At 35.7% G+C, this 27,983-nt stretch overlaps 1 pseudogene; it reads left to right on the forward strand.

Moving 5' to 3' along the window:
- The first annotated feature begins 2,378 nt into the window (after window positions 1–2,378).
- Window positions 2,379–27,983, forward strand: part of LOC121428152 — a 34,974-nt pseudogene continuing 9,369 nt past the window's right edge.

The following is a 27,983-nucleotide window of genomic DNA, read 5'->3' on the forward strand; positions in this document are numbered from 1 at the left end:
GGTGTCTGCTAAGTTCATTATGGAATAATTTCTTATGATATCTATTTCGAAAAATGCATTATTAACTGGAGGATAACTTTTAGGGGGCCAATTGGATTTGAAAAGGGAGATTCCCAAGATAATTCTCAGAGAGATAATTGCGAGCTAAAAATTAGGATGTTCCATCTCTACTCACCGAGAGCATGCCAGTGACTCTATGCCACATTGGTTGATAGTTGGCCCTCTTCCATTCCAGTTCAAATCGACGTTGGTTAAGGTTAGGATCATCTTGCGGAAGTAGGGTATCATACTTCTTTAGCTTGACCGGAAACCCAGCACGAATCCAACGATGAATAGGAAACATATCAGTTTCTTGCGATGCCAAGTTTTCTATCCGAATGAACTCACAGTACCAATCATCCCCCGGAAGGCAATTGTCCCGCCAGAGTTCGATAAAGGTGGGCTCCCCCAAGTCGTCATCTCCGACGGCGATATTGAAAACATCTATTTCCCCGTGTTTGAATACATCTCGGGAGTCCTTGTTGAGCTCAAAGTCTTCTGAACGCTTACCATGTTGGTCATAGAGTGCGATAAAGGCATCGATATTTATATTCAGTTTATTGATATGGTTTGTCAAGATTGCCTAATCTACGATTTCTACAAGTTTGATCACTTCTTGGTCACGTGTTACAATACGGAATATTCCACAATTCGGGGGGGGGGGGGGATATTCCATTTACCGATTTGAAAACGCGTTGAATTGTTCGGAGTCGTAGCTCACAAATATTCATACAAAAGAAAATTTGAAGATGATATGTACTGTATAATATACGTTATACATGTTATATACATTATCAACTCATCTCGAGTTGCTCCTGGACTTCGGTTGTTTCAAATTACAACACCAATATGATTCCTCTATCATGTTTTTAAGAGTGGAATAGTCTAAAACCAACACAGTGAATATCAGTGTCTGTTATTTTGTCGTGTTTGGGCTTGGTTATATCTACATATATAACAACATCATCACAGAAACTAAAAGTTTTGTTTACAATTCAACTAGGAAGCATTTAATCAAATTAAATATACTCAATTAAAGGTTTGGTTAATACGATAGCAGGCTTTCGAGGGAGTTTTTCTGGAATAGGCCTACTGAGGTTTTATCTCTGAGATGTTTGAGGCGGTTTTTTCGCATAATACATATATGTTACTTGATGCATATGATTCAAGTCTTAGTCAATATTGTGAAGTCTGGACGTTAAGCTTAAAAAAAAACTTATTAAAAGAGAAAGGTAATATAACGTATGATGTAACATTTGACCAAACCAAATAAATGCGAATAAAATTCATTCGATTTCTTAATATGTTTCTTAAATTCATTCTCATTGGCTTCCGAAAAAAACTTAATATGGGTATATTAATGATATTCTTGATATTATGCCCTCTTTAATGTGCTGATATTTTGAGTTTTACTTTCGAAATATTTCTTTGCATCATTATATTGTCCTCGATGTACTCTTTCACTATTTCATATTATAAAATAATTGTAAAAATCTACCCTACATTCCTTCTTGCAAGAGGCCGACCAATTATTCTTTTACCGTCAACTCATTGGAAATAGCCAAACTTGCTTTTATCTTTAACAAGCATCGTTGCCGATGGATATTTGCCATGTATCATCTTGATATACATGTAGTAAATGATTTAGGTCTCTTAAACATCACAAGATACCTAATTGATACAAATTCCCTTAACCTTAATTGCAATACAAATGCAGTCAATTTTACTGTCTAGTACATGCACACAATTTTTTCCACTATTTCATATATGAAATTAGTTCTCTCCCACTATAATTGTCTTTATATCAGACTCAGAGACTGCATATACATTAAATGTGTTTCACTTAAGATATTACTTGGCCAAAGAGTTTAAACAAAGGTCTGTTTATTTTTGTTTCGTTTAAATTAACGAAATATATCTGATCGATCAATAAATTTGGCATCCACTCTGAACCTCACCCCCGCATTTGCACACACACTAATCGAAATCAAACTTACACCCCCATCCCCACGCTGCCACCGGTAAATTTACTAGTATGTGATGAATTTCTCCTTTGAAAAAAAGAGAAAAGAACTGTATGGATTCTTATACAGGTAGAGTAATTCTAATTTATTTAGGAATATAACTTAATTTTTTTATTATTATTTGTTTTCCCATCTATTGATTTCGATGTAAACGTTCGCCTATATGGTTTGAAAAAGGAGTAAAATATGGTCTGAGTGGTTTACTTGCTATCATAACTCCAAGAGCAGCTTTGTGAAACCGTCCCTTGGATTGGCGGAAATATCCTCTTACAGGATGCGGTAGAACACTGAATCGGTTAAAAGTATGAAGTATCTCCTTCATGCCTTCACTATCAAGGTTAAGACGAGAGGGGCAGACCACTATCTACTACCATCTATTTGGTAAGTAAATTTCAATTCTTCCTTTGTGAGATTATTGTTTTCTTTGCATTCTGTTTTAGAAAATCAATTGAATAATTGATCGAGTGGATGCCTTCAACTTCGTCAGCTTTTGACACAAAGATTAAAGAGGGCCGTAATGCAAAGTAATCGGGATATCATCTATTACACAAATGTTACATGTTGTCCAAGTTACAAAATTCGAAATGAGTGAAGTCGAATTTTAACGTGTTTAATATTCCGCCTGTGTTGAAGATTCAAACAGAAGCATGGGGTCTTGACAATCGCATATTTACTTGTTAAACAAGATGAGTGATAAAGATTGAATATGCATTCGTAGATATTCAGACGATAATTAAAACGAAATTAAGGACGGAAACATCACATGTTTTTTTTTCTTATTTTAATTGTGGTACAGCTATGCCCGATAGAGTTACTACAGAAAAGATTTACGAAAGGATCGGTTTGGACTAGGATTTTAAAACTTGGGAGAGGCGATGTTGACAGTCCGGTGGAGTGTTTTTATCCTTTGCGCCATTGCGCAGGGATGTACGGGTGAGTGTGTATAAAACATTGAATGGATTCTGATTATAATTACCACGACGACGAGAATGAGGCTTGTCGGTCGCATAGGTGATTCTTGAGATGGTGGGGGGGGGGGGGTGAGGAAGACGAAATAGCAGTAATTTTAGTGACGAGAATATATGTTTTGTATGTTTTATTTATTTAAATACTGGATAAAAAAAACTGCTTTCAGTCGCAAGGCTGTTTTTTCAGCAAGTCCGTACATAAAAAGTTGAAACACATAAAGCAATGAATTATAAATGATGAACAAGTTAATAAATACAAACATTTGAACAGACATAAATTACATGACAAAAATGAAGATTTGAGATAAGAGAATAAGAACTAAAAAGCAACAAAAAATATATAGAAATATATGTATACATGTACACATTTAAAACATAAACAAAAGTACAAACAATATACATGATAAAAAATAAAACAATACAATGGTCAGAATCTCAGTTTGTTACAATTACGGAAAGCTAATCAGAAAGATATTTGATAATGACTGTAAATTTGAAATTATGAATACATTTTATGATATCGTGCAATAAGTTAACAATAGATAGCATGATACTTTGCAATTTTATAATGTAATAATTCATTTGTAATAATCCTTTTTATTCGAAATTGAAAATGCAATGATGTAATAAATATGCCGATATGTAGCGATAAACAAATTAGAACATGTCGACCCTAAAAATAATATTTGCATGTGGCCATTGCGAATTATTATTAAATAAGTAGATCATATGAGGTAAAGTTTCGAAAGTGAGCCAACCGGTGTGTTGGCTCAGTTGGTAGAGCGTCCGTCTCACAACCGGGAGGTCGGGGGTTCAAACCCCGGCCGCGTCAGATCAAAAGACGTTAAAAGATTGGAGTTGCTGCTACCCTGTTTGGCGTTCAACAATTAAAGGGATAGAGCCTCGTCGATCTGGCGCTGCACGGTGGCTGCCGGGCCCACGATCAATCGGGCAAAACAAATTTTCGGAGTATTTCATTTCATGTCTATAAATTATGGATTTTCATTTTTTTTTTCATTTTTTATATAAAGAACAAGAAATTCAGTTTTGATTTTTATTTCTAAAAAATCATGTAAACAAGGTGTAATGGGCCTGATTAAAATACAAACTGCCATTTCACATCATGACTGTGGATTGTACATAGAATAAACAAAAATAGAAAAGTGGCAAATTTTAGTGGTAAAATTTTGATTATTACATTTTGAAGCATTACATCATTGCATTTTCAATTTCGAAGGAATACAATTATTGCAAATGAATCATTACATTATAAAATTGCAAAATATCATATCAATTGTTAACTTATTGCACAATACCTTGAAATGTATTCGTAATTTCAAATTGAGTAACAACAACAGAAGTTCTAGTAATTTTATGTCATTGCATGTTTGTATTTAAGTATTTTTTTATTGTAAATTGTACACATGTTTTTATTCATCCCTTGGCGGCGAGGCATGTTTTGAATAAACCATTATTGAATTGAATTGAATTGAACATAATTGATAGTTGCTATACATTGAAGTGTAATGTGTGTTAACGTAGTGGGAGGGTGCATGGGGCTGGATGTTATGACCGTATACTTTTAATTTTCATTGTATGTTATTTTCTATATTAAATGTATATATAATTCACCTTTGTGTAATTTTATTTTATGCTATATGGGAAGCCCTCGATAGACAAGCAGCATCAGGAATGATGTTGACTAGGGTCATCCTACCGTTTTTTTTTTCTCATTTATCAATTCACATTTATCACATGTATTTTATTTGTTTCTTAACGGAAATGAATTCAATTCAATAATCAAATCCAGTCGTCAGTTATCAACTTGAGTTTATCCTGTATTAACCAAGAGTTCAATATGAGTTTAAATAGCATTCAATAATTTTGTCATGAATGGAATGGGGCTGTTTCGGAATCGATTAGTACGGCACCTTGGACATGTAATATAGGATTTACCTAATTAAATGTGTGGATATGGAGTTTTATTATTTGGAATATTTTTGTAAGGGTACACAGGGGAGAGCTGTACACAAGTGACATAACGATTCTTGCTCGTATTGCCAATGCGATGACCTCAATTAAATAAGTGATCTCGACTTTCAAATGCTCATAACTTTCTGTAATACTGTTTGTTCAATTGTCCTCAAACCTTCGTTTGCACACGAGCTTATTTGTTCCAAGTGTTTCATTCCCTTCCAAGGGCGTTGTACACCGCAACACATTAAGATTATGGAGTTATTGCGGGTTACTTAAAAAAATAACCAAATGGTATTCACAAAAAGTGTTGACCCGCTTGTATTAACACCTTTAATTTTCACCCACCCCACCCCCCCAAAAAAAAAGAAGAAATATATGATTTTGATAGTCTTTAAATTAACTAATTCGATTTAAAAACCCATGTAGTGATACTGTGACTTTGAATTATTACAATGATGCTAAATCAGACGAATGTGGAGCGTTGTGGCCCAACGGATTAGTCTTCTGACTTTCAAACAGAGGGTCGGGAGTTCGAATCCCAGCCACGGCGTAATTTCCTTCAGCAAGAAACTTAGCCACATTCTGTTGTACTCAACCCAGGTGAGGTGAATGGGTACCCGGCAGGATTAATTCCGTGAATGCATGGGCGCTGAACAGAAAGGCAGCCCGGGCCAAATTCGGTGTAATAATGATAATAACAACACGCCTCGAAATAGAATTTTTCTAGATAGATGGCGCTACATAGATGCCTATTATTATTATTATTATTTATGAGAGGAAAGATTTAACCCCAATATGATAAGGATCTGAACAAAAGTATACAGAATAAAGTAATACAAGAGAAAATGATCATAAAAAAATGATTTTACCAATTTCCTTTTACTAGACCTATGTCAGATCTAGCAAATACTGTACACTTGTGGAGAGTTAATAGCCTTTAAATTCTTGAGTATCATGTTTATTGTCGTAATGCTACGTAAGAATAAAAATCTTGTTAATATTTCACTGTGTAAAGTTTGTTGTGTTTTGTTGACAGAAAACAATATATTAAAATATCATCTAATTTAAAAATATGAATAATATCATAATTTCATATCATTCAATAAAGTATTTAAATAAGTAAGGTTTAAGAAATAATACCTTGTCCTCCATGTTCCACAGGAGTAAGTGAATTAGATTATGTTAAATAAATGAAACAAAATCTACTTTAAACATGAATTACAACAGTCGTCACCTGAAAGATGTTATTTCATCCCATTCTTCATAAGAACGTATATGTATATTATACAAGTCCGCACACGAAAGTGTAAAATAATGAACATACACATGTAACACAAAGCGCGAATAACAAAGCAAGCAAATTATTTTGAAAAAAATTGGTCAGCAAGTCATCTTAATCATCTTGATTTAAAGCTTTGAAGAATGAGACATTTTATAGTAAGACATATTTGTCATTTAAGATAAATTGAATTGATTATAAATTGTTTGCATGTTTATGGAAAACAAGAATAAAAGAAAGAAATTATAATAAAGTAAGAAAGAAAGAAAGAAAGAATGAAAGAAAGAAAGTAAGAAAGAAAGGAGAGAATTATTTTAATAGTTAATTTACCAAAAAAATAAAACCCAGCCTAATGATACAGTCAGAACAAACGCACTCCAGGCAAATCAAAGCTTAATTTACGTTCTATCGAATTGAATATCAATGGTCTGTGTGGATTCGGTTTCGCTGGTGTAACTGTCACATTGATCACTGAACTCGTATAGTATGTACCGGCAGGCAAGCTACGTATCGGAAACCAGAGGAAGCTATCAAATAATTTCCTTGTCCCAGTTTCTCAAGATGAAGATCAATTTCAAGGAAAGTCCACTTCTGAGGTCCTTTGCCTCATATTTAGTTGTAAACAGGATACAGCAAGGTAGCTGTAGGAGTGAGGGCCATGTTCAAGTTGATTTTTGAATAATCACGGGTATATACGCAGCTGTGTGTGGCATAGTGGTGTTCGAGATTTAAACATTAAGTTACACACTGACCAGTGACGTAATTCTAGTCCCAGCAATGTAAAAGATGGGGGAGATATATTGATTGACAAATATATTGACAAATATATTGATAGGGTTGAACAAATAAAACCTTTTGGGGGAATTCAATTTCAAACGAGTGTATTATGTTGCCATTTTTACTGCTAAAACAAATCTAATAAGTATTTTGGTTTATTTCTTATACACATCTTAGCCTATATACACCTGTACGTTATATCTATATTGTCTTGAACTCAACTAATGTAGGAACAAGGAAAATCTTTATGTTTATTCGTATTTTGTCTACAGCAAGTATCCTTATCATCAATTTCATTGATGCCGAACAGGTCCATCATATCATCATGGGGAATATGACACGATACATTGTGTTGATATCAAAACTACATGTGAAACATCCATTCTGAATGATTATAAAGACTGTGATTTTGTTGATATAAACTAAACTGATGAAAAAGCAAGTAATGAATCTATTGGCTAGGAACCCTTTTAAACGTTGGTACTGAATTGATCATACATTCGGTCATTCAGGGGCCCGGCGTGTCATCAAACATGTCAAAGGGCTTGTCATACGTATTATCCGACAAGTACTGTATTATCTAAGAGCTACTATGGTAACAATTACTATCAGCCAATAATGCTCAAGGAAAGTTGTCAAAGCTGACAATTTGTCGGATTAAAATGTTTATTAAACCATGGGTTGTTGTAGGTCCGTGATAAAATGCTTCAATGATTCAACCTTGAAGGACTCATTGGCTTGTAAGGGGGGGGGGGTGATATCCCTTTTTAAGACAGAGTATAGAAGAAAGAATTATACCTGCATAAACAAACGTATCTTGCTAAAGATAAGATAAAGGCATATGTGTAGTGGATATGTTAAAAGTAAAAATATTTAGACTACATTATGCACGTTCATGGAATAAAGGTCTGTTCTAGCATGTATAGCTTTCCATTAAATAAGTATATCTTATTTGGCTATTAAATATCTAATCGTTCCTGAAGTAAAATGTGAAAATATATTTCATTATAATACAAAAACAGATGAAGCATTTTTGCAGATAAATAAATCATTTATCTTTTGTGAATAACTGCAATTTATAAAAGTAATGATCACAGTTTACATTTATAGTAGGCTAAAGGTTCATACGTATTGTCTGTATAATAATTATTGTTTCAAAAATATATTTTTATGTATGTCATCATAATAATGCTTTTAGAAAGGGCAAACATTTTCAAAAGCTTTATTTTTCCCGTAATGGCAATATCCCTTTGCCTATGCCATATCAATAATTTGCACATTACATAATGTTTGCGATATAAAAAGATGTGAAATTTGCCGGTACTTATACACAGCTGCCTAGTAAACTGATCCCGGAACATTCATGTATGAAGTGATATCATGGATATCGAGTAACGCTAAAATTGACAGGGTGTGGTTTTCTAGGTTAATGACTATTCTATATGATTTACTGCACTGTGGGCACATTGCAAAGACGTATAATCTTAGCAGTACGATGTGACATGAAACATACAATCGATTGATCTACCGAGCGTAGTTATAAGTATATATGTCAATGATGTACACAAAGTGAAATAATTGTAAATATCAAGCGTTTCCACTGTGACTGCAAGTTGTATCATTCAATCGGTATCGAACATGATCGTTGAGGAAGTGATCAGGGGAGCGTTTCATCAATATTTTCATCCGACAAGTTGTCAGATCTGACATCTTTCCATGATTTTGATTGGCTGAGAGGCACTGTTCCTATGGTAACTGTCGGATAAAATGGGACTTGTCGGATAAAACGTCCGACAAGTCCTTTCATGAAACGCCCCCCTGGTATATATATTTAGGGAAGAATCAGAGTCCTATTATTCCTTATACTGAATAACGGCCATTCTGATCGCTTACCGATTATTTTTTAGAAAATAAAACAAACGGTTTATGTCTGCATTATTTTGTCATGTTTGTGCATGTTTGCAGTGCATATAAAAAGAGTGTGTAAATAAAGAAACTACTGATCTTAAACAGTCCTTTAATGTGTCAACAGTCACAACCTCGGTTACATGTTTTATTTCTTGATAGATAATTAAAATTTCCGAGAAATTTGAAAACTGGAGAAGGACACCTAGATCCTGTAACATATAAGACTTAGCAATTGATCTACTGGCTGATACTTATCAAAACATAATAATCAACGCACTCTGTTAGAAATCCTTCCTACGATTATTCAGTAATTTTATAATTCGAGGTTCTGAGTGATCATATCTCAAATTTGTGACTTTTGTGTAAGCGATACCAACAATAAAGAATATATTCTTCGAAAAGAAAAATTATACAATACTACAAAACTTTCACTTCCTCGTTTATATTTTTCCGCGTTTATGAAACCAAATCTATATCATCACATATTTCTCCTCCAATAAAACGAGTAGGAACTAATTATTTCCTTGACAATGAACTCGTGGTTATTGAACTAGTAAACCCTAGCAGTGGTTATTTGTTCACTCGATATACGTTTTAAATAACTTGTCTAATCATATTTACCGATAAACAAAAAGGCTGTACAAAGAACTCAATACATACAGCACTTATAAGAACATATGCATGGTTACCAGATGAACTATTTCGGACTTTTCGCCATTACGGATAAATTCCATTGAAAATGCAAGAACAACGACATATTTGAAAGTGTTTGTCCGTTGCGAATCTATATCGGTTGTCCCAGTCCACCAACATTATTTTGACAAAGGCTGCTCGACTCTCTCTAATATGATCTTAATTGCATTTTCTAAGGTAGTTTCCTCGCAGTATGCAAATATTCAATAACTTTTTTTTATTTGTTATCCGATTTTGATACAATTTTCAGCATTTTGCTCTTTTAATTTTACTATATTTAGTGAGATATAAATATATTCAGTCCGGAGCATCCCTTTAACGCATCTCCTCCATGTGGACATGAATGGGATAGGCGACACCGCACTTCCGGTGTAACCCTCTTCTCGAAGTTGGTTGAATATTTCGATTTGATTCTGATTTGAAATAACCATAGAATTTTCAAACTGCCCAAGCATTGTCAAGTGGAGTAACTCCTTCTGAACTCCGGAGAAACTCCACTTCGGCTGTCAGCATGAAAGTGCCTTTAGTGACACAGAGTAAATTGGTCACTCTGAACGCTCATGAGCATTTCACACTCCCATTTACAATGTTTACACACGTGCTACATCACAGCTCATAAGAACCATTACAAATCAGTCCCTCTATATACACAATTCACTGAGATTAATCAATTTAGTTCAGTTTAATCAATATAAAAAAAAATATTTGATACGTTTATGGGGTACTTGTCCAGCTCAAACAAAAAATTATGTGACCTGAAATAAGACCAACAGCAATTTTGGTCAGGCCAAAGCATGCAATAAATATGGGAACTGCCTTGCCGATAATATTCATTAAAAAAAGTGCATCCTAGCATCTCCAAATACCAAGGTATTAGAGAATATGCAATGGGAAATATTTGTATTTTCATAATTTCATACAATTTTTTCGTTGTTTTTTTTTTGGGGGGGGGGGGAATTTCGATTAATTATCTCTATTTTTATTTAAACATGTTCGAAAGCATTACGAGAGGACGAATTGCGCACGTATGCCCAAATTCATTTGTGGGCAAGACAAAATGTACATCAGGAAATTCCTTAATGGTATCAACTATCAATGCTTAAAGCAGGATTTAATCATAAAAAAAGTTTTTACAGTCAAAATACTATCACATGTCACACTATGTATTTTTCCCCTGGAATTACAGCTCAATTATTATTCCCACACGGAACGGCAGAAGGGGACGCTCTTCTTGCTAAAGGAGATGATGGGAACTCTGGTGAGATCGTTATCTCCACCAATTTTTCTTTATTTGGCGTCGATTACAAAAACCTATATGTAAGTAGAAAGTTAAATAGTAGGCCTTCCATGGATTTTTTTAAAGAGATTCATGATTTTATGGTAGCTCTAAGCTATGGATTTTACCCAAGATAGTTTTTTTCCTAATGCTTTCTTTTAATGAATGTTATATTGTCTTCAAAATTAAATGTTTAATAATTTAACAGGGGCCCGTTGCAGAAAGAGTTGCGTTTAAACGCAAGCCAAAATCAATCGCAAGTCCCAAATGCGCGCTGTTCATTGGTTGAAAATCAACTTGCGCATGACTTTCAGAGTTGCAGTTTATTGCAACTCTTTCTGCAACGGACCCCAGAACATGTTACAGGTTTTGATTGAATACCTATTTCACAGTTATTTTCTATTCATACAGCCATGGAGCTATTGAAGACATACGATACAGCGTAAACTTTCACAGTCATCATTTGATTGACTTCACCTGACAAAAAATTTAAATGCCTGGATTGTAAGCTCTGGTTTAACTTAAACCATGGTCTTGTTTAATTCTGAGCTATTAGCCCAAAATATAACAAATTGTGAGCTCATAAAATGTAATGAGTTTTTTTTTCTCAAAAACTTTGATGGAAGATTTTTTTTAAGTTGTCATTCTCGTTCGATTATGTTTGAAGTGAGCAGCAAAACGTTCTGTAAAACTGCATTAAATTGTATCTTTACATTTTTATAATTGAATCTAAACTTTTAGAGCTTGAATTAAGGTAATATTGAGTTCAGAATGGTAACCAATGCATTTGTATATACAGGTGACGTCATTCTCACTTTGCCTCCATTTAGTTACTTTCTTCTTACCCCCCCCCCCCCCCGCCACCAAAAAATTAAACAATAAATGAACCATTCCTTTAATATGCGAATAGGTAAATATCAACGGCGCTGTTTCCTTCTCGACGGCCATCAACTCATACTCACCCGAGCCCTTTCCCTGGATGACAATCGTGCGATCATCGCGCCATTCTGGACTGATATCGATACTTCATATGGAATGGGTCATGGTGACGTCATGTATAGACAGCTACTTCTAACCAATCAGACAACAGAACTTTTCGAACGAGTCAATGGGATTGTTCGTAATGTTTCAACGGATCGGGACACATTCAAAGCAACCTGGATGTTCATAGCAACTTGGAGTGATGTGGCTTATTATGACGCACTCGATCCGTCGGAGCTTGTAAGTAAAATTGAGCATACGAATGATGTAAATCTGCATATTCATGGTAAAGTAAATAAAGGTCATTTTGGTTAAATATCTCAATTTTGTCACACCGTTCGTAATTCTTGAGGGTATTGCCTTGAAGAAATATTACACGTAGCACCGGTGATTCCCAGTGCCATGGGGTCCATATATTTTCGATGTTTCATTCTTATAAGCAAGCTGTCACGTCTATGAGCTCTCGTAAAAAAACATAAATGTGATTGCACTATTGATAAGGTATGATCTAAACGATTTTTGGGGGGTAATTCTATTGTGTTTTTAGTTGAATACATTCCAGTGTGTTCTCTTGACGGATGGGGATTACTGCGGAGTAATAATGATCTACAATGATATCACATGGACTGGCCAAGAAAGCGCTCCGGAAAAAAATGCTCAGGCGAGTACAAGTGTTTAATTACATATATTGTTTTATTTTATTTCATTTTTTAAAAACAAGTGCAAACCTGATAATGCATATGACATTTCCATTTATTTGAAAGCAGGATAAAAGAGCATTGTTGATTAATTGCCCTGCTCAAGGGCATAGGTGCCGCGGCCGGGGATCGAACCCGGGCTTTCCATATACAGCCAGGCGCCTTAGACCACTCGGCCACGGCACCTCCACTTGTGAACGATTATCAAACTCCTTGTATCGAGATATCCATCCACTCTGATATTCACTTTTCTATAAAGCATGTATGAACAATAGACAGCATAACGGTAAAAATGTAACAATCACAAAAACATACAATTAAATGAATTGAGTATATGCTTCTACTAATCAAATGATAGTTTACAATGATTGCAGACTGAATTTCAAATAAATATGACAATTATACAATGTAGTCATAGGCCTAATTTTGTCATATACTTGCATTAGTAGGCTGGATTTGATGCTGGAGACGGTACAAATTACTATACGATAGAAAGTTCGAGGACACCCGAGATCATCGACATCGAGACAAAATCAAACATGGGTCAACCAGGGATGTGGTTGTTTAGAGTCGATGGTTTGAAGATTATGGACGCAGCGTGTGAAAATGCAGGTAGGATGTTTTTCGAAAATTGTGATTCAATTAGTACCAGTACAGAGAAATGTACATTCATTAATTGAAAGAGCTGATTCCGAGGCCAACTCAGCCAAGACCGAGGGAAGCCCAATGAAAAGAGTACATGTTTTTGCTTGTTTGTTTATTAGCCTGTCGAGTTTGGTTGAAATTTGTTTTATGTGAACTATCAGTATGTTCAGTAATTCACCATTACTTTTCTTCGTTTTTTTTCTGGATTTTCCTCTAATCCCCCCATCCAAGACGCGGGGCAACCAAAATCGCAAAAATAATAATCATTATTCAAGAAGACTTTATCTCATTCATGTTGGAGTATTTCACGCCATCGGCAATAGAAATATAAGCAATTCAGGGCGGGACGCAGGGACGCATCCAGCTTCCACCAATGGGGCGGTAGTGCTAACTAAAAGACTAGAGTTAATTCAAAGACAAGAATAATAAATTGCGAGCGCGAAGCCCGAGATCATATTTTTCAGACGTCATCCACTCCATACTTTTTTGTCATTGTATGAACTATTTTTATTTTTCTCCTATTTGTCATGTAAAACAAATTGTTATTCCTTTCTGGTCATGTGGAGTTGCCCTTGTTTTTGTGGTTCAGTCAGGTTTATCATTGTCAAATCTTTCAAAATAAAAATATTATTTAATTCAAATAACTCATATTTTTCAGACATGAAAATCGAACACTTTGCAAGTTTGCAATAATGAACAAGATACATACATAAATAAAATAGGAGAGTAACATTCGTTATTAATGTTGAGAGTTTCATCAAATTTGGATCACAAAAAACGAAATTATTGACATTTAAATAAATCATAATTGTTCTTTTTTATTTTTATGTGTAAATGATGTGTCTCCATTATGATAAAAAAAGTTGCAAGAAATAAATAGTGCATTTATCAGTTGTCAATCCAACTGGTTCAGTTCTTCGGAGTATTTGTTTATTAAACCTCATTTAATACAATAAGATACAAAAAGAACGGCAACAGAGGCGTACCTGGCATATTTCGTCGGGGAAAGGGGGGGGGGGCAAGCACAATGATGGGCAAGGTTGGGGGGTTAGTAGGGTTGGACGTATAGGCATATTATTTTTCAGGGGGGCTGATTTTCATTGCTTGAATATCAACTTCACAGTTTTAGGTCAATTTACACTAAAATAATAATTGCAAATTGGAGCTCGAAGCGCGAGCTGAAAAAAATCGACCTAAAACGATGCATTTTGTGCACTTAATTACGAATAGGATGGGTATCTTCCTTAATAAATTATATAAATTATGCGAGCGCGAAGCGCGAGCTAAAAAAAATTAATATTCTTAACTGGACACTAGACATACTAAGCAGTTTTACTGGATGGGTATCTAAACAGTCGTGCGGGCGCGAACCCGAACTAAAACTTTTGATATTTCCACTTAAATGGGAATGAAACCTTTGGATCACGTAGGCTTGTTACGGAACAGAAAATTCAACGAATAAGAAAAAAGAAAGTTTGAGAAATATTGGACAAATATTGCGAAAATTATGAGCATTTGAACATTGCAATCACTAATGCTATTGGAGATCCTCTCTTTGGCAATGCAACAAGGATGTGTGATGTCACATGTGAACAACATTTCCTTTGATGGACTATAATATAATACCCCCAAAATGTCTGTTGCTGCCTTTTCTTTATATAAGGTGGTACAAACTCTTTATCCATGATGTGCTTTAATACTACATGCCCTCCAATTTAAACAACACATGATCAACTGATAGATGTGAGAAAAGAGGCAATTTTAAGTGAAATACATGTATATAGTAAACTAATGGGGAGAGTTGTTCACAAATGACATCACACATCTTTGTCTCATTGCCAATAGGAGGATCTCCATAGCATTAGTGATCGCTATATTCAAATGCTCATAACTTTGTCATTATTTGTCCGATTTTCTCAAACTTTTGTTGATCTGTTTCTTTGATTTTTCTCTTTTTACACAAGCTGTCTTTTTCCAAAGGTTTCATTCTCCTTTGATAACTGGATATTCTGAGCACTCTTAGTAACCATGAACGAGTTAGTTTCTAACTGAATAATCAATTGATGTGAGCGCAAAGAGCGAGGCGAAAATTTGAGATATTCCCCCTTGGAAATTGGACATTCTAAGCACTTTTTTTTTAATTATGAACAGGATGGTAGTTAAAAACAATTAATTTGTGTGAGCGCGAAGCGCGAGCTGAACATTTGTCATATTTCGACCTGAAAAACGTTACATTCTAAGCACTTCACTGATTTATGAACAGGATGGAATTTTATGCGAGTGCCAAGCTCGAAACTGTCAACAAATTGGTTTCTAATGATATGTTTTTATATCTTTGATTTTTTATATTCCGACCTGAAAACCGGACATTCTAAGCACTTCATTTAACTATCAACAGGATTGATATACCTAAGCAGTTATATATGAACACGAAGCGCAAGCTGAAATTTTAGATATTCCGGCCTAAGAACTGGATATTATACTTTTTATAACCGTGAACAAATTGGTTTCTAACTAATCAATTGACGCGAGCGGAAGTGCGAGCAGAACATTTTTTATATTTTTACCTGAAAACAAATCATTCATCTTTGGTATCCAATTAAAAAATGATAGGAGTGCGTAGCGCGACCGGAATTGTTGTTATAATATTACCTAAATGTTATTATTTACCTTGTTCCTGCCCCTTGTCAGCCCAGTCCGTCCTCACTATCGGTACAGAGAGCTCTAAAAGTAGCATTGCGTAAAAATGACAATTTACCGAAAAAAGTGTACAGTTTTATTGACAGTTACCGACAAAGATGATCGAAATTAAAAAAAAAAATTAGTTGGAACAGCCCCGTGTGCCCGACAGTTTATCATTTTTTCCCTAGAGTCTGCAGACCCGATATTTTGTTTTCCCCTTTCTCTTAAACTCTTTTTTCTTTTTCCCCCTTCCCCCTTTTTTCTCTCTTTCCCTTTTTCCTTTTTCTTTCCCTTGTTTGCTTCCTTTTTGTCGCTTGTGACTCGTCAGAGGGGGGCAGTCTGCCCCCCCCCCTTACGTACGGGAACATGGATAAGACATTAGTAGAACTATTTCAAAGGAATAATGCAAATCTTTAAAATTTATATAACTTTGCTATTTGTCATCCAATTTTGATCACATGTCAGTATTTTGCTTTGTGAAAAAAATTACATTCTTAGCACATTCTCATATAATGAACAGAACCTGGGTGTTGGCACTATGGGGTTGCGCTAAATTATTGAGTGGATTCTAACATGTATTCGAAATATATTGATTAAAACTGTACCGACTATGAGAGACGTCCAAGAGCAGTTTGTTTTTAAACGCTCGATGTTACTAACTTCACAAAATATAATTTAATTGTTGAATGTTTGGATTGAAATTCGATGAGATATACACGATTGTCCCATATCTTGCTTGTATTGAATTCATCTTAATGTATCCATGCTTGCACATGATTATTTTTTTTTTCATTTGCACTATCAACAGAACAACTAACCATTTCCCCTCGGACGCTACCAATGCTAGGTGGTACCAGTGTTATAATTTCGGGCAAATGTTTCAAGCAATCAACTCGAGACATTGAATGCGCCTTTGGAATCTACCGTGTAAAAGGTTATCTGACGACGACCAACAGCGTTACCTGTGTGACCCCAGCGATGTTTGTTTCCGGGGTCACAGATGTTCGGCTCTCACTAGACGGAGGCTCGATATTCAGTTATGTCGGAACTGTTGTTGTAGGTAAGAACTGTTAAATAGCCATGCTCGGAAGCTTCTTGATTTGTGCATGGACCTACAAATCATTGTGAAATAGTAATCTACATGTAATATTTCTATTCATATCTGTTTTTCTTGGTGTATGATGGTCACTGTGAATTGATTGAAACTTGAAAGATTATAAATCCGTGATTAGACATTGGTATTGTACAAAATCTATGCGCAGGAGACAACAAACCACGTGTAGTACGCACGTCTGTGCAACTCAAAGCTATATTGTGAGCAAGTAGCAGACAATGCATGGATCACTATAAAAAGTGCAAGGTTTCACAGGCCTAATTCATTCCCCATAGACTCATGTGTTAAAATGGCACGTTAAAAAATTCATAAAAAATAAGGATGAAATTCGGGGATCGAATGTTTACTACCAGTGGATAGGATATATATCTGGCAATCCATATCTGACCAGAAAGGGTCCCTCGACCGGCTCATTTTAAAAATAAATTGGCGTGTTTGAAGACACCTTCGGGGGGGGGGGGCAGATTCATCACCTCAAATAGCAAAATAGCCCTAATCCTTCCGCCAGTCAAAATATAGTCCAAAATTGGTGATATTTCTTCCCAATTTGGGAAAAGGAAGTTCAGTAATTACCAAAAATAGAATCAGTGTTAGATGGACAATCATATGCATACACTTTGTCAATCAGCCATATCAAAATAAAAAAATAGCAATGGGTTGGCTCGAATGAATATCTATGGCCTGCCACTAGTGATTAGGCCCGTGTAACCGCAAGCGATAGTGCCATCGGAAAGAGCGCCAGCTACGGCAGTCGACCAACTAGCCGACTACGCCAATTGTTGTATACGTAGACCGCAGTTTGGGCTAAGTCTATGATAAGTGATTATATTTTACAACAAGAATAGAAAAGGTATCATAATCATACGTTGCACTGACATGACTGAATAGTCGGTAACCATCATTACAATATTAGCCTGAGTCTCCTGGCTTAACAAAGTATTTATGTGTGAGCAGAGTGCATAAAGCAGTAAGTTCTCAGATAACTGAGTCTTACCTGGATATTGGGGAGAAAAGGCTTCGAGCAAGTCCACTGGCTGACGGAGTTGTTAAGTCAAGACTTGCTCTAGGCTTACGCAGGGAAAAGATTGGATGATGTGATGGGAGGCACGCCGACGGGACTGGGGTGCGCGAAGTGGAGGCTCCGTAGCAAAGTCCGAGTTGAAAACTTGAGGGCTCAGCTCCGCACATTTGATCCAGGGTACGGGTGGGAGCGTTGCGGCCAACCGATCGCGCATAGTGGCTCAGCTCCGCGACGGACGTACGCGAAAGATACACGCTCACAGTCTGTACGGCGATTACGTACGCGTGCGTGAAAATCAATGTCCACGGCTATAACACAGCCGAAAACGAGTCATGGGCCCATGTATTATGCAATGCACTACCGCGAAATATGAAAGTGCACGATGAAAAAGTACGATGAAAATATGGTTCTTTCTGAAGCTCCAAACTCCCCGAAACGTGCCAAAGGTTGACCAGGTGGTGATAACTCAAACACACGCTGCCCAAATATCTATCCAAAACGTCCGGATTACTCAACGGGGCCCAGGATCTACGACGATTTCAGAGGGACGTCAGCTTGATCCGAAGCCATGAGAAAAAAACCCTGCTCTTATCGGTCCACTGCCGTAGCTGGCGCTCTTCCCGATGGCGCTATATCGCTTGCACTTTTTATAGTGATCCATGCATTGTCTGCTACTCAATGTTGCTTAGAGTTGCACAGACGTGCGTACTACACACGTAATCCTGGAAAATCAAGCTGCGATGCTAGCTTCAATATAGGTAATCTTCGTTTCGTATAAGTTTTATTTCGCATATTTTAAAATAAAGCGACCGCCCAATGAATTAATCCGTAAGTTAATGGGTCAGTTGGTTATTGGTTTATAGACCAGTTCGTAGTTACTTCATGGACAATTTTGGTCAAATGACCTTTCATTTCTTTCATTATGATAGGCAGATTTCAAAGTAAGATATTAGGTAAACCTGCCTTACTTAGCAGGATGAAGAAATTGTATAGACCAGGTGACTAGAATAGCACACCAATGAACACTTTATGAAGGTCTTGACTCTTTGGTGCATTCACACTTTAAATCAAATCATAGCTACATGCTGTACAATGTATATTTGGGAAACTGTGAATACCAGTCGTTCGTGGACGCATTGTTTTTTTGTGGATGTAAATGAATACCACAATTCAAAAGAATATATGAATAATCAAGACATCAAAGTTGGTGCTTATCTCATTAGATTGTAATCCACCATGTCACTCCAGTACAAATGACCTTCCTCTGATCATGCCTAGACTCTTTTGATCAAAATGAAAGAAATGAAAGGTCATTTTACCAAAATTGTCCATGAAGTAACTACGAACTGGTCTATTAGATTCCATATACGCATATTAAAAGTATTACTATAGTCTCCATCATTATTGCAAGGAATAAAGAACGAAATGCTTACATGACATCAAACTCCAGTGCAGGTAATACATTTATGTTCCTAATCAATGGTTCAAAACAATAAACCTTGCACTTTGGGACATTGTATTTGAGGATAACCACCTTTTGAATATTTAATTCCATCTTGCATACAAGAAACACATGGTATTCTTTCTTAAAACTAAGCAAACAGACACTTGGAGCATACATGCGCCGGATAAAAACAAACTATTACAATGACAGGCTAGTTCCACATCTTGAGATTGTTATACATTCTTCTCGTTTTGCTCAGTAATGTCAGAATGGCGGTATCCAACATGTGCTTTTGTAAGAAACCCAAGACTTACGTCTTTTCATTCTACTGAATGAGAAAAATAAAATATCAGTGTTGCTCGTTGATATAATTCCACCATTTGCATACATTCACTTTAGTTTACTTAATTAATGCAAGGGTGAAAACGAGATGCACTCATGCTCAACTCACCAAAAGTAACGCTTCCATGCTTTGTTGTTTACCCCTAATCAATCACTCCCAATTCCATCCCTTAAAACACTAAAACATCATCATGTCCGTCTTTTCATAATTACACAACAATCCTCTCGTTGGTGAGCATACACCATGGCATTGCCTTTTTACATTAAATATCCAATTTGGATCTATAAGTTATTTTATGTGAGGGATAAAGACGAAAAATATACGTTTAACCTCAAAAACTACGTACAAGTAAAACAATGTTTTATAAATCCTAATGTTTCAAAACAGTAAACCTTGCATTTCTTGGTTGGACATTTAAGGATATCCTTTTGATTTTTTAAAGGTATTGCTTAACTTTGTGAGCAGCCAATTAAAAAAATTCTCAAACCAAGATGAAATATGTGTACAATTGCATGTATTAGAACTAATAAACCCTGAAAACAACCATCATTGAGAATGAAAAGCTATAACTACAAGGCAAACCCTGATTTTGTAAATAGGCGTCTTATAGACGCGTTAATAGTACACATAAGTGTATGGGATGAAAGTAAGATGGCGTTTCCGGTCACTTTATATTTCCATTATTGAAGCACTTAATAATTAGTTTCGAAAGCAATTTTTGGGGGGCTTCATTTTTGTAACATCACAGACACAGGTGACAAGTGTGACCTTCTAGCTCAGATTTTTTTTAAAGTCAAACCAATGTTAACCAATCACTTTAAGATAAGATTTATTTTATTTATACACGGTTAAAAGGCCCAAACAGTTCACAGACTGATTTCCATTTGGGCTGTGTGGAACATGCAATTGACAAAGTAAACATCTTAAAATCAGTGATTAACGAACAGTATGTATGGAACAGGAGCATCAATTAAATATTACAAGGCAATCATTGGAACGTGAAGAGGAGGGGAGAAGAAAAAAGGAAGAAGAAGAAGGGAAACGTGAGAGGGAGAAGAAAAATACAACAGAGAAGATAACAGAAGAAGAAAAGAAGAGGAAGAATAAGAACAATAATGATAGTAAGAAAAAGAAGAAATTATATAGGCCTACCGTTCTAAAAAATATCAATAACTTACAACATGAAATCTTCTGATCTTCTGATCTTCAACTCGCTATCAGCTCATCTCATCAGTAAAACATCATGTCTGGAAGAGGTAAATTGGAACAAAGCGGTGCAGAGTAAATGTGTACATGGTACATTTCAGATTCAACCTTGCATTAATAAGAAAATCTTAATGTTATTCCCCTTTGAAATCTTAACAAGTAAACACTTGCAACATGCTCACACCAAGTATTTAAAGAATATATTATCACATCACAACTCCTAGCCTAAGGTTGTTGAACCTTCGTCAAAATTATCATTTTTCTAATTCCATTATGCTCAATACAAATATTGCAAAATTGCAGTGATCAAGATGTTGCTCTTTTCAAAGAAACTCTCAAGAATTGTGATTTTTTGTCATACTACTGAACGTACAAAAAACATTAGAAATCAAAAGTGTTACTTGCTTGTTTGAATTCACTTTTGTTTACTTAATTTAATGCAAGAATGAACAAGAGATGGGATCATGCGCAACTCACTAAAAACAAGTCACTATCCCCAATCGATGCCTCATACTCCCCCAATTCCACTATGTTTCTCATAAAACTGTATCTGTCCAATGGTATTCATGCAACATTCCTCAAGCCTGTAAGCATACTGATGGTCTTGCTCCTTTCTCATATTCTAAAGGCCTAATTTGCGTAATGGATTAAGAAAATAAAATGTTTGTGTAACATCAAATACATCTAGCAAGCAATGCAATACTTTATATTCCTGATCAATGCTTCAAGACAATAAACTTGCATTTCTTAAGACATTTCAGGATACACTTTTAAATATTTCAAATCCATCATCGCATTAATTGGGAAAGAAAAAAGGAAACACTTTGTTATTTCCTTTTGATGTCCAAACAAATAAACGCTTAAAGGGGAAGTTCACCCTGAAGAAAAAAAAAATAATAAAAAACATTGGTGAAGGTTTGAGGCAAATCCGTTAAAGAGTAAGAGAGTTATTAGAGTTCAAAGTTTTGGATTTGTGACGTCATAAACGAGCAGCTGCCCCATGTGTTATGTTATATAAAATGCATGAATTTCAAATTTTGTATGATTCGTGATGACTTAATTTTGTTTTCTATTCATGATTGGGTGTGAAATGATTTGTCTATTGATATACAAAAGGTGCAGAGAAAACCATTTTCAATTTTCTGAGAAAATTACATTTCATTGACTTTTCACCATTCACTATGTAGGAATGCTGCTCGCATATGACGTCACAAATCAAATAATTGAAATTCTAATAACTTTTTAATTATTTGATGAATTTTTCTCAAACCTTCGGCAATATTTTTTATTATTTTTTCTGCTATTTTTACAATAAACTTTTTGTCAGGGTGAAATCCCCTTTAAGCATACATATTCCTGCTATTCAAAGAATCTAACACATTACAACAGGAAATTTTTTCATCTTAAGGATTTGCACTTTAAAAATTCTCTTTTTTTATTCCACTATGCCATAATACAAGAATGATTAATGACCGAATCGCATTATTATAGCTTTGCTTCTTTTTGGTAAGATACTCTCAAGAGTTGTGTCCTTTCATCTACTGGGTGTAATTAAGCATTGAAAAATTCAAGGTGTTATCATGGTTATTGTTTATATAGATTCTCTTTGGTTAACTCAATTAATACGAGGAGGAAAACGAGATGCAATCATGCGCAACTCACCCTTTAATTCAAACGTTAGTCACGTTAATGCTATGTCCTGTACCCCAATCAATGCCTCGAATATACCAAATTCCATCATATGATTCTAATAATAAACTTCATATCACCCCTCTTTTAAAATGAGCAACATTAATTTTTTGAACAAGTGCACACCTAGTTACCAATAATGCATACATCATTTCCATTTATTTGAAAGCAGGATAAAACAGCATTGTAGATTAAATGCCTTGCTCACGGGCATAGGTGCCGCGGCCGGGGATCGAACTCCGGACTTTCCATGTATAGTTAGGCGCCTCAGACCACTCGGCCACGGCACCTCCACTGGTTTGATTCATGAATTGATCAATCGATGCATTAGTATTGTCATATTATTCATCCTTTTCAGGAGACGAAATATCCCCTGTAACCTTCAACAGTAATCCCGACGGCAATCTCACCATTACCTGGGATCCTGCCGAGCTCCCTGATGTTGACGAAGTCGATGTTGTGGTATATGAGATTTCTAGTGACGCAAACGTCATCAGTTGGGAAGCCATTAATACTACAACAAGGATACATTCAAGCGAACCAGGACGTCTTGGGATTACTATTCATGCTTATCCTCAAAGGGATGTGGGCGAAATGTCTCCCATAATTGGAGCTCTTGGAATTTTGGCTCGAGATGAAACGAATTCATCGTGAGTTCTTACTGGGGTATTTATTAAATATTAGGGGAGTTCGTTGCTGCAAGAGCAAGGGAGAAATCAAACCGACTGAATTACCATGATTAGAGCTACTGTTCTACACATGGAAAACAATCATGCAAAAGCCTTAAAGGCGTGGTCACACCACCCGAGCGTTGTTGGAGCGGTCGTGGAGCGGTAGGGAAAGAGGGCTGAATTTCGCTCACAAAATCGGGGGGGAAATCGAAATATCGAGAACAAAAAAAAGACAATCGAAATAAAAAAACTAGGCCTTAAAGGCATGGTCACAACGCCCGAGCGTTGTTGGAGCGGTCGTGGAGCGGAGAGAAAAAAATTATCACCACTGGCTACCATTCACCATTTTTGATTTCGATTGTTTTTTTTTTCGATTTTTGTTATCGATTTTTCCCCCAATTTTGAGAGCGAAATTCGACCCTCTTTCCCTTCCGCTCCACGACAGTTTCAACAACGCTCGGGCGATGTGACCATGCCTTTATATTTTTTTATGATGAAAATTACAAAAGTGTGGCTGTCCATAAGTTATGTGACCTGAGTGTAGGCTAGCTAGGATCCAAACTTATTGTTGCATCTTAAATGAATGCGAATATTAATATATGCATGGTCTTTATGTTTATTATTATTGTTTGTCTTCAAATATGAGCTCCGTATTGAAAAAAATATTTCTAACAAATTACAATTATTAATGTACATCTCTGATTGGTTCTCTGCGACTGCTTCATGGTCGGTTTTTTAACAGTGGCGCATAGAATCTTGATTAGCCATGTCATACTAAACTTTGTCACAGAGCCCTAATGACAGGAATCGTCCCATCCTCTTTCGTAAAGTGTTTAAATGTCAGCTTTTTTTTAAAGCGACGCAACTTCGGGGAGGCGTTTGCATGGGTAAAACTACTGTTATGCGCGTGCCTGGAACAAGGAGTGGCTCTTCTGGCAAAACAATGTTTAGAATGGCTAGAATTGTGTAACAGAAGTCAAGGTGCAAATTCAATGCCAAATGTCTTTCTAGATCACATTTCATAGTACAATCGTTATATACTTTTGAAAACTTAATCTTTAACATAGATGTTGTAAATATCATTGTTAGAAAAGGATATTGAGCAGAGTATTTACTATTGTTACTTTAAATGAGTCATGTTCTCATAAGAATCGATGAATGGAAAGTATTATAATGGTTACTTCATTTTGCAACTCGAAATAATAGCATAATAGTTACATATACATGATATTAATCAGATCCTTAACCAAAGCTTTGTTTTTTTATTTATGTAATATTTGCTTGATATTTTTCTCCTTTTTTTCAGAATTGAAAGGAGGGGAATTTGGAGCGCCATCCAACCTCTCAACTGGCTATACCCCGTCAACATGACGTCATGGTGTCAATCATGGATAACTCGAGAACTCACCGAGCTTAACGAATGGCTCCCTCAACGGCCAGCATGTCCATGCACAGAGAGACAAGCAAGGAGAGATATAGGATCATTCACTGTTTTCTTGGACTGTAGGCATGGAGAGGCTGAAGAAAACTGTTCATCTGGCAGAACGGATGCCATGCTCTGTGTGATCTCTAACATTCCAAGGTTATAAGAGCGATTCCCACTTCAGAGTCAATATAAATTATATCTTTATTCGTCCCTGATTTAATGAAATTGCTAAGTCTTGCCATAAATGAGGAATCATGTTCAGGTTTCCTTTATTTCATTTCGACTCAACATATTAAACAAATGTGAAAGAACTATATAAATAAATACAAGGGAATGCACTATGTAAGCGATATCATCATAAAGGAAATCGATAAATGTTTTTGGTAAGCTATAAGAAATAATAGAAATCATACAATTATGAAATATACAATGAGGGTAAAACAAAATGTAGAACAATCTCGATTGTTAAAACATCCTTCTGCAAGGCTATTTTTATAAATAATTTAGATAAAATAAAAGTCATGGAAACGGAGGGATGCACTAAAAAACAGGGCTTGCTGTGTGTATCATAGAGAAAAATATCGGAAGATAGGTTATTGGACGATATAATGTTAAGACTGTTAAGAGTGTTAATTTGAATTCATTTTCACTTAAAACTTTTTAAGTTGCTGGCTAGAGAGAACAAGGTGTAGCCACAGGTCGATAAAAGTATGTATTTTTATTCCATAGATTTGTTTTAAACATAGAAAAAGCGAGAATTGAGTTGTTTGATCCGTTCTGGTCTACTGACCATGTAATGCTTGTTTTCGATGCAGAATTTGAATAAGAGATGAAAGTTATGTGACGCGCTTTGACCAATTATATTACTTACAACTAATCATATTTTTAAATACTTTTTGATCAATAGTGTTTCTGGTGCGGGTCAGGAATGCTGCTACGACAATGCTGGCCATCTGATTGAATTTGGTGGGAATGGTGCAGGCTTTTCACAGCGTCAACATCAACGTGTCGCCTCGCCCAGTCCGATTTCCGGACTCGGCCCTGTGCCAATTCTGTCTCACTATCTAACTGACACGGTCCCATACTTGCAATGCTGTGTTGCCGAAGGAAGAGATCCACAACGTTTTTGTGAGCTTTACCGCAAAGTGAGACCACCCAATAATTGTTACAGCTATCAACCACCAAAACCAGGTAAAAATTATATAAATTATATCGGCCAATCAATAAAAAAAAAAGATTTACATATATACAACTTTAAATCATTTAAGATTTAAGTGTAATATATTTTCTTAATAGTTTGCTCTTTGTAAGCGAGAGAACGAACACAAAAAATGTTGCATCGTTTTGCTTTTAGTATTTCTGATTTCTTTTCACCATTTAATTACATTCTACTATTCTTTGTTTCATATATTTTTTTTTCCCAATCATATTACGTTAACAGGCATTTTTTCGATGTATTAAACACGGTGGATCCTTTTATGTTTTGTACCTGATTTTTCCATTACAACATTTGAAAAGTGGCCCGTATTTACCAAATTACACACCATTTTTGTGGATGTTGCTGATATTAGTGACATAACCTTGATCCTTCGCTCATTTGTTTTAATTCACATTAAATATGACCAGACTTTATAAAGTAACGTGCATTTGTATCATCAAATATAGCTTCTGCTTTTGGAGATCCCCACTTTATTACATTCGATGGTCTGAATTACACGTTTAACGGGTATGGCGAGTTCACACTGGCCAATCTGGATGAAAACGAGTTCATACTACAAGCGAGGAGTCTGCCAATGAAAGGTTTGCAACGTATTATTTACATTCAATAAGTATAAATCAGCACGAAACTTCATTGTTCTGATAACCATGTACCTTGTAGTTCCATTCCCCGAAGACCTCCACCAGGAAGGGTAACTCAGGGCTGACGAGAGTGGGAGTATTGTTACTCTGTTTTGCTTTGTTGCAGGTTTTGCATGTTTAGTTTTACTTTAACTATGTCAGTGCTTTAGGAGGACACCATATCGGCTGTGACACTATTCCAGTGGGAGATTCCTTCAGGGAAGAAGGAATTAGCCAGTTGGGTAGTTGTGATGAACTTTGATATGACGTCATACAGTTCATCATGGGATCTTCTTAATCTTGTTTTTTCTTGTGACATTTTTTTAAGTCAAGTTGAGTTTCTCCATGGATGATCTTATATAAGTTGATGATTCGGTGATTTCTCCTCCTTTCTTCGAGTAATATTATTAAACACCCGAAATATAAAAAAGGTACATTAATAATTTCTTGATATCAGTTTTATAAATGATTTGAAGAAGTATGATCCCCTTTTCCAATAGACACACTATTGTTTCTAATTTGATAATTTTCAAGATACTCGTAATAATGTACACGACACATCACGTATGATAAGGAAAATTCAGGACAGTTATTGTGTATTGTGAATTTCCATTTCATCTCGTTAGTTTGACATTATTGCAATGTAGACGAAGTAGAAAAAACAGAGCATTGCTAAACCCTTCACACTAACATCGTACGATTCATGCTGAATAAAAAGTTTTTTTCACTACATTATATGATTCATGCTGATTTATACGTGATTTTTTGCATTGCCTGGTTAACTTCCAGAAACACCAAATGCTACAATATTCACGGCAGTTGCTACAAAGTCTAATGGAAGTGACGTCATACATGTAGAGGCCAATGGGACGTTTGGAATGAGCGTGTTTTTCCGAAGGGAAGGAAGGCAATGCTTCGAGGAAGCGGATTTTACGTTAAGGAGAACTTGGTATCTTCGAGGTAAGAGAAGTTAGAACAATAACACCTGAAGGGTCAGTGAAACTTCCTTGAATAGATAAAAGAAGATTTTTACTGTTTACTGGGAACTAAGCGGTATTTAGTTCACGTCCTTGAAATTACAAATAAGGCTTTGCTAAGTGACTTTGGAAATTTATGCGTTTGAAAACAAAAATGATATTTTCTGACATGTTTTTTATGTGCGTATGGTGATAATAGGAAAAATGAAAGATCGCCCAACTGTATACAGTAGCAGTACTCTGGCAGTCGTTTTTTATTCTTCTCCTCCTCGTCGATCATCCTTCTATTTCTACTTCTTCTCATTC

Source organism: Lytechinus variegatus, chromosome 14, assembly GCF_018143015.1.
Source record: "Lytechinus variegatus isolate NC3 chromosome 14, Lvar_3.0, whole genome shotgun sequence".
Taxonomy (NCBI): Eukaryota; Metazoa; Echinodermata; class Echinoidea; order Temnopleuroida; family Toxopneustidae; genus Lytechinus; species Lytechinus variegatus.